Consider the following 8,929-nt stretch of genomic DNA (forward strand, 5'->3'; position numbering starts at 1 on the left):
TATGTCAAAAACTTAGTGAAGATAGCCTTCAAACTTGATTTTCCAAGCTGAAAGCAGTTTTAAAGTACTAAAAATCCAGAGTTGTAAAAAAATAGAAAGAATATAAAAAAAAGAATTGAAAAGCTAGTCTTAAAGTCAATTTTCATGAATCATATGTCAATATTCTCTATTTAAGACTATTTTCAAAACTAAAAGAATGTTTTTTTTTTAATTTTATAAACTTCCTTTAAATGCAAATTTTAAGCATCTGATGTCACTTTTCATTGGTTCAGAGTCACTTTTATGTGTCTAAGCCAATTTTCAAGGTTTAAATGTATGAATTTGTAGTCAAAAATTTTTGAGAAATTAGTTTTCTGTCTACAAGTCAATTTTCAAAACTAAAGTTGTTAATAATTTTTAAGACAGTTGTTAAGCCTCTCAAGTCAATTTTCAATGTTTCAAAGTTTACTACTGGTTTCTAAGTCAATTTTCTAAACTAAAGTCTTTCCAATTAGTCTGATTAGTATCGAGGACTGTTCTTAAGTATTTGGCGAGTGTCCAGTTGAAACGGTAATCATTCCGTCTCATCGCGGGTGTAGCGGAGTAGTTCTGGTTTTCTTAATTCCCAGCCGATCACAAAGTGCTCTGAATACTGCGGACTCAAAATTGCGCCCCTAGTCGTAATGAAAATCTATCGTTACCTCGAATCTATAGAAGTTCTCCATCCGAACTTCTCTTACAGTGGCGGCTTTCTGGTTTGGTATTACATACACTTCTGACCATTTGCTAAAATAGTTAATTGCAACCAAAACATCGATTTCCGGAATTTGTTTTAAAAAAGGGTATGCTACATCCACCGCGATTCTCTCAAACGGTGCTCATACCATACCATAGCATTATACTGCCTCATACATCTTCTATATACCTGTGCAACGTCGACATCAATCTTCTACATCCAGGCGACTGCGTAGCCAATTGAACCTTTCCCGGACTTTATTTAGTGTCTTGCTGATGTTAAAGTGTTCACCATTAATTCCAATGTGGATTTCTAGCATTACCTTATGCTCTCTCTTACTATCTGGGCTTTTTCCTTTCCATTTAAGTACAGGGTGAGTCATCGATAGAGTAAAGATTATTATCTCATTTGTTTGGAGAAATACAAAAAAAGTTAAATACAAGAGTTTTAGAGAATATTAAGATGCATAATTTAAAATTACTTTTGAATATACAGGGTGGTTCATAAAGACGTGGCATGTAAAATATTAGTTTTTTTAAATAGAACCCCCAATTTTTTGAAACATTTTTAGATTCTCCATGGAATTCTAAAAATATTTTGTTAATAATGTCGTATACCTAAACCTAATAGTTTATCTAATATTTCAATTTTTCCAAAAAAAAATTACTTTTTACTATGACGGAAAATTGACTGTATGCATATCAGGCAGGTGTTGTCAAACTTTGACATGTCAAATAAGTAAGTTTAAGTTTGTTGTAAGTGACGGACAAAAATAGAACAATTATGGATTTTCTTAAAAATGAATTAATTGATATGATTTATATATTGAGAGAGGCGGAAAAAAATTGTCCTTTGGCAGTAAGACTTTACAAAGCGAAGTATCCTGATCAACGCCTACCATCTAGATAGTCCTTCCAATGCTTAATGGAACGCTTTGATGCTAGTGGCAGCGTTGAATATGATTTATATATATTTTTTTTTTTATTATTTATATTCCGAATCTTCTATAAATACCGCTGCTGAGCAATCAAATAAAAGTTATTAAAAGATTTAAAGGATATTAAAGAAAAATAATTACAGACACCTTTACCAATTACAGACACCACAAAATGTTTCCAGTGCTGACTTTAACTAATGCTCAAAAAGAGCAAAGGCTAGACTTTTGTCAGTATATGCTTCACAACCTAAATGAAGATCCCGATTATTTTTCCAGAATAATTTGGACTGATGCCATCATTTACTAGGGCAGGTATTTTCAATAGAAAAAATAGAAGCTCATGGGAAAATATAATAATTTTTTTTTAACTTTTTTGGGTTGGTGGTATATACGAGCAGGATACCAACTTCAAAAAATAATATTTTATATTCATTACAATGAGAATATATGGATCCGGAGTTCCTTTGTTGTGTGTTAATTCTTAAATGCTTAAATAAATTTATTTTTTATTTTTATTAACATTCTTTTTTATAACCATTTTATCATCTGCAACACTGTTTGCCGTTTTCATGGCTACTTGTGCTCACATGTTCACAGTATCGTAATCACATTAACTGAATTATTCTTTGATTAAAAACTCAATAATGGTTTAAGATAAAAATAAAGTATATATTTTTGAAATCAGAAAATAATCGTCATGTTATAAATGTAATAATATACAGCGTGATGTTTGTTTCACCCTGTAAACCGCGAGTAACTGAAATTTGGATAGCATCTTAAGAAAATTTACTTTAAACTCTACAATTTTTATATATAACTTTTTTTCTACGAGCAATAATAAAGATGATAAGGGGTGGGTAATTTATAGTGAATAACCCTGTATAGCTGTTTTCGTAAAAATAAATGTTGAAAAAAAACTTCCACCCTACACATCCGGCTGGTGTTTGGTTTATTGTCGGAAGGTTTGTTCTTTTTTTAATTTAGAGCAATGCCATTCTGATACATTTTGAAATTCCTAATTGTGAGTGTGAGACATTATTTCAAACAAATAATAATATTACAATGCGTTAATATTAATTTACAAATATTGTTATGATGTAACCTCACGTTAATGAGATTTCAACATTTTTAATTGTGTTAGCTCAAGGTCGTGGATTAATTGCATGAGACAATCACTAGCTCTTTATAAATGAACACTCTTGGATTTACTGTAGGAAATCAAACAAACCGTTAGTTGTATATGTACATGTGTATATTACAAAAAACAACCACAATATTTACAATTTACATGTTGTGAATGAAATTGATTAACGAAAAGAAATAAAGTTTAAACAGAATTGACAAAATTGAAAATGAATTAAAGTAAAAAAAAAACCAGGAAAAGTTTTCCCAGTTCCAAAACCGCTTTAAACTGCCCTTACCAGTTTAAAATCGGTGGTTGGGTCCTGGAACTTCCAGTATCCTCTTCCCAGTTGTCAGGAGTGGCCACTGCTGATTTCCAGGTAGGAAATGGAGCCCAGAAACTGGTGACAGGTTCCCTAGGACAGAAAACAGCAAAGCACAGGGAAAACAGATAAACGACCTCAACACTTCTTCTGGCAACCCAAAAGGTTTCCAGAGGTACTGACAAGTGCTAAAGCCGTTTAAAGTAAATTAATTAAAAAAAAAGAAAAAACTTACAAAATTAAAAAGGAAATACAAGTTGGAATGCTGCGAAATGAAATGAAATGAAATTAAATAAAAACTAAAACAAATTAATTAGGGACTTGGTGGTTTCAACCCTCACCTTTCAAGTCCCAAACCCCCTGGCTGTGGCGGCCGGCTCTTCCACCTATAAGGGTTGTTGAAGTTAGACAGTGCTCTTAGGGTGGTCTAGCACGATCTTGGGATGCTGTGGAAAAACTCCTGCCGTAACGTCCTAGTCAGAACTTATTTCGGTCAGGAAAAATCTCTCTCTGTGTTGGAAAATATGGCCGATACAAAATAATTCTCAAATAACCCAAAATCAAACCAATTTACCTGTGTTTCGGCCAGATGAATCTAGATTTAGATTAAATCGCAAACACGTGGTACAGAAGTCAAGAATCAAACGTCAGGTCACTTCGATCTTAATAGTTCGGGTGCTGCAGTGGTACCGATATCACAAAGTGGGGTGATTAAATAGGCCACATGGCACCTGACACAAAGAAACACGACCACAAACCGACGCTTCCCCGACAAAAATCGAAAACTAACCACGTGACTACGGTACCTGATAACTTATCAGGTCACGCACCCACATTAACCACAAAATGTGCACAAAGTGCAAATGGAGCTATTGAGCGATCGGAATCGGTCTACTAGTGTAACTAGGCCTATGGACATTAAAAACACAAACCAAACGAGTTACGGACGAAAACTCTATTTCGTACGTAACAATATCCAGAAAAGCCAATAAACCAGTCAGTAGCTAGTAAAATTGAAAGGAAGTTTTGAGATACGGGTTCTGTACATAGAAAATAAGTCAAAAATAGACGTCCTGCGATAAACAAAGATGAAAAAATAAATGTTTTATTATCTGTGAAAGAAAATCCACACATTAGCATTCGTCAAGTTGCCCGCGACTATGATATCCCTTGTTACCTCATTACAGCAGGATGGTGCACCCCCACAGTATGCAATACAAGTTAGACAATATCTTAACGAAGTAGCATTTCCCAACAGATGGATTGAAAGGCGTGGATCAATTGAATGGCCTCCAAGATTTCCTGATCTCAATCCCCTGGACTTTTTTGTGGGGCCATCTCAAAAATGTTGTTTATTAGACTAAACCTGAATCATTGACGACTTAAAAATCAGAATTAGAAGAGTGTGTGTTAACATTAGTCAAGAAACCATAAATAGGGTTAAGCATGAATTTATCGATCGTTTGGGATAGTGCCACAATAAGGGTTTCGAACATTTACCTAACTAAATAATTATTGTTTTTTGTTTCATAATAAAATAGTGTTTAATATTTTCAATAAAATCTGTTATATTTTTTAACTGTTATTTTCTCGAAAACGAAAGCTGAATATCGACATAGGATATGCTACATGAAAAATACCCAAAACTTACGTAGAATCCATAAGTGCAATAAAAAATGGGGGTTATTATTTGAAAATGTCATCTCGAAGGTCATATCTCAGTTTTTGGACACCCTGTATATTTAATTTTTTTTCTCAAAAAATGCTCGTCAATGCACACACTGTATGTGGAAACTAATGTGTGACCGTAAAACGACTAACTTTTATTTAAATTTCAAATTTTGGTTTCAATATTTGTATTAAAAAATTGTTACAACTGTTCTAGGTCACATTTTGATGGCAACATACAACGAAATTTTTTATCGAAGATACAAAAATCTCAGCTCACTGCCTTGAAAGGAACAGTCAATTGTACAAATACTAATAGTTTTTGTACGGAATCTGATACTCATCAAAAACGTTCTATCGAGGACTATGAACAAATCTACTTAAAAGTCCATGTTTACCGAGGTAGGTTATAAATAATTGTATATTTTAATATTATTGTTCATAAAATCGTTATTGTTTTAAGTTCCAGTATTTGGACGCATCAAAACAGACCAGGTGGTCTGGGAGGATAGGACGGTTGTTCAGCATGAACATGATAACATGAATAGCAAAACTGAATCGAAACAAGAAAATAGTTGTGAGAAGTATCCTAAGCGGTGGAACACAGACGATTAAAAGCTGGAGTCGAGAGAATAGCAGTAGTGGAAGTAATAATCATGGTATTGATAATCATAGCAAACATATAAAGAAAAACCGAAGTCGGCAGAGTAGCAAAATCAGGTAATAAATTGTACCATTTTTACTCACTAAAACACCACGCTTTCTTTTTATTTAATACCATGTTCGTTTGTTTTTAGTTTTTAAGCCCACGTTAGACCATGTTTGTGACCAAAACAAGGTCAAATTGCAGAAGATCATTACTGATAGCTTAGCTGAGAAAGATAGCTTAAGTTTAGTAAAAAAAAGTATTTTTTTATTTGTATTGTTTAAAGTGAACTTCGTTTGAAGCCAAACAGATGATCGTTTGATCCCAAACAATCGTAAAATGTCTTTTTAGCGTTCAAATGATGTCGGGCCATGATGCAGTCAAAATATGTCACTCTACCTGCTACTTGCTCTGTCAGTATAAAAAACAAGTACCTATTATGCATACAGGGAGTAGGCAAACGTACTTAAGATTCAAGGTATTAAAGACAGATCCGTCAAGTTTTACATCTGTAGTAGCAAAATAAAATGGTCTAACATAGGCTTAAAATTAAAAATTTAACACGTAGAATCCTATGTTGCGCGTTAAAAATAACGCACCGTATTTTGTTTGTGCACAAACAAACTGACGCTGACTTGAACTGACAACTCGTGAACAAATATAAAAATAGTCTGATGTCTAGATTTTTAAGAAATGCTCGAATTTTTAACACTGTGGTGTCTAGAAGCCAATTTTATAGTGACAAAGTTTAAAATGACATTTTTAAGCTTATGGAAAATGAAAAATTTGTTTTTTTAAATCAGCTATGTCAAAAACTTAGTGAAGATAGCCTTCAAACTTGATTTTCCAAGCTGAAAGCAGTTTTAAAACACTAAAAATCCAGAGTTGTAAAAAAATAGAAAGAATATAAAAAAAATAATTGAAAAGCTAGTCTTAAAGTCAATTTTCATGAATCATATGTCAATATTCTCTATTTAAGACTATTTTCAAAACTAAAAAAATGATTTTTTTTTAAATTTTATAAACTTCCTTAAAATGCAAATTTTAAGCTTCTGATGTCACTTTTTATTCGTTCAGAGACACTTTTATGTGTCTAAGCCAATTTTCAAGGTTTAAATGTATGAATTTGTAGTAAAAAATTTTTGAGAGTTGTTAATAATTTTTAAGACAGTTGTTAAGCCTCACAAGTCAATTTTCAATGTTTCAAAGTTTACTACTGGTTTCTAAGTCAATTTTCTAAACAAGCCTTTCCCATTAGTCTGATTAGTATCGAGGACTGTTCTTAAGTATTTGGCGAGTGTCCAGTTGAAACGTTTTATCATTCCGTCTGATCGCGGGTGTAGCGGAGTAGTTCTGGTTTTCTTAATTCCCAGCCGATCACAAAGTGCTCTTAATACTGCGGACTCAAAATTGCGCCCCTAGTCGTAATGAAAATCTATCGTTACCTCGAATCTATAGAAGTTCTCCATCCCAACTTCTCTTACAGTGGCGGCTTCCTGGTTTAGTATTACATACACTTCTGACCATTTGCTAAAATAGGTAATTGCAACCAAAACATCGATTTCCGGAATTTGTTTTAAAAAAGGGTCTGCTACATCCACAGCGATTCTCTCAAACGGTGCCCCGATATTATACTGCTTCATACATCTTCTATATACCTGTGCAAGTAGTTTATCTAATATTTCAATTTTTCCACAAAATTATTACTTTTTACTATGACGGAAAATTGACTGTATGCATATCATGCAGGTGTTGTCAAACTTTGACATGTCAAATAAGTAAGTTTAAGTTTGTTGTAAGTGACGGACAAAAATAGAACAATTATGGATTTTCTTAAAAATGAATTAATTGATATGATTTATACAGTGCGTTTTTTTTAACGCGCAACATAGGATTTAGCATGTTAAATTTTTAAGCCCCTGTTAGACCATGTTATTTTGGAACTACAGGTCTAAAACTTGACGGCTGTATTTTCAGTACGCTGTTGCCAAAATCCAATACCGTCGACAAAATTAATTGGATTGATACTTGGTATTTTTTTCGTTTACTGTCTTCACGCATGCAATTATCTACGTTTCTCTGTCAGTTACACGTAATTAGAGAGAGAAATTTTCAAGAAATCTGGAATTTTTATAATAAAAAATGTTTATTCTCAATTAAAACGAAATGGGTTGGATTTAGGTATAGGCAAGTAAATTGAAACTTATAGTAATTTTTAATGCTCAAAATGATTCCGTCATAAAAAATGGGGGTTTCCATTTAAAAAACTTGAGATTTTTCAGTTTTTTTAGTGGCAAGTTTATGATTTTTTTTTGACGACCCTGTATACAAATGAGTCGTTACGCACCCTCAGTATAATAAAACGATCCTTTATTTACAATATCCCAAAGTTTCATTGCAAAATGAAATACGGTTTTAACATAGTACAAAAATATGTTGAGCGTTGCAACTGTCACTTTTTTGGAAAAACATCAAATATTTCGAAAACGGCTAGAGATAGACATAGGGCATTCTATACAAAAGTTGGTCAGAATTTTGTGAGGAATCCAAATATGTAATAATATATAGGGTGTTCTATTTAAAATAAGAAAGTTGTGATCGACTTCCGGTATAAGCGGAAGTGCAACCATCTTGAAAATATTTTAGTTGGATTGGGCATGCCCACATCAGTACCCTACCAAATTTTCAAAACTCTCCTATTTATACTTTTTCCAATATCAATCGAGGTCTTTCGTCGTGGGACACCCTGTATAAAGACCCTCAATAAAAAGTTATCATCCAACTGTTATGCTTTAAGAATAATTTCAAATGAGCTGGATAAAGGCTTATCAAGGCAAGCATATTTCGCATTGATAGAGTCCCACTTGCGTTTTGGCGTATGTTTTTGGGGATCCTGCACTGGGCGGCTTCTGCATTCGGTATTTGTCTTGCAGAAGAGAGCGGTTAGGTACTTAAGCGGGGCTAAACCTGGTGACTCGTGCAGGCCGCTCATTGCAAACAGAATTTTGACATTGCCAGCATGTTAGTGAATATTATGCGGAACGGTTTTAAATTTCTAATTATTATCTTTATGTGCATATGTACCTCTAAGTTATTGAAATTGTTTTTATACTAAACTTTTATACTTACATGTAATTTGTTAGTGATAACGTGACTGTGGGTTGGTGAATTTGTATTTTTATCTTTATTTGTATGTGTATAGAATGGCTTTATTTACAACTATTTTTAGTTAAAAAACAATAAAGCGTATTTTGATTTGATTTGATTTGATTTAGCTCAAGGTCGTGGATTAATTGCATGAGATAATCACTATAAATGAACACTCTTGGATTTACTGTAGGAAATCAAACAAACCGTTAGTTGTATAAAGTGCGTTTTTTTTTAACGCGCAACATAGGATTTCACGTGTTAAATTTTTAAGCCCATGTTAGACCATGTTGTTTTGGAACTACAAGTGTAAAACTTGACGGGTGTCTGTTTAGTACCCTGAAGCTTAAGTAAGTTTACCAATTCGGTCT

Source organism: Ips typographus, unplaced genomic scaffold (genome assembly GCF_016097725.1).
Source record: "Ips typographus isolate SLU unplaced genomic scaffold, UJ_Ityp_2.0 IpsContig100, whole genome shotgun sequence".
In the NCBI taxonomy this organism is placed as follows: domain Eukaryota; kingdom Metazoa; phylum Arthropoda; class Insecta; order Coleoptera; family Curculionidae; genus Ips; species Ips typographus.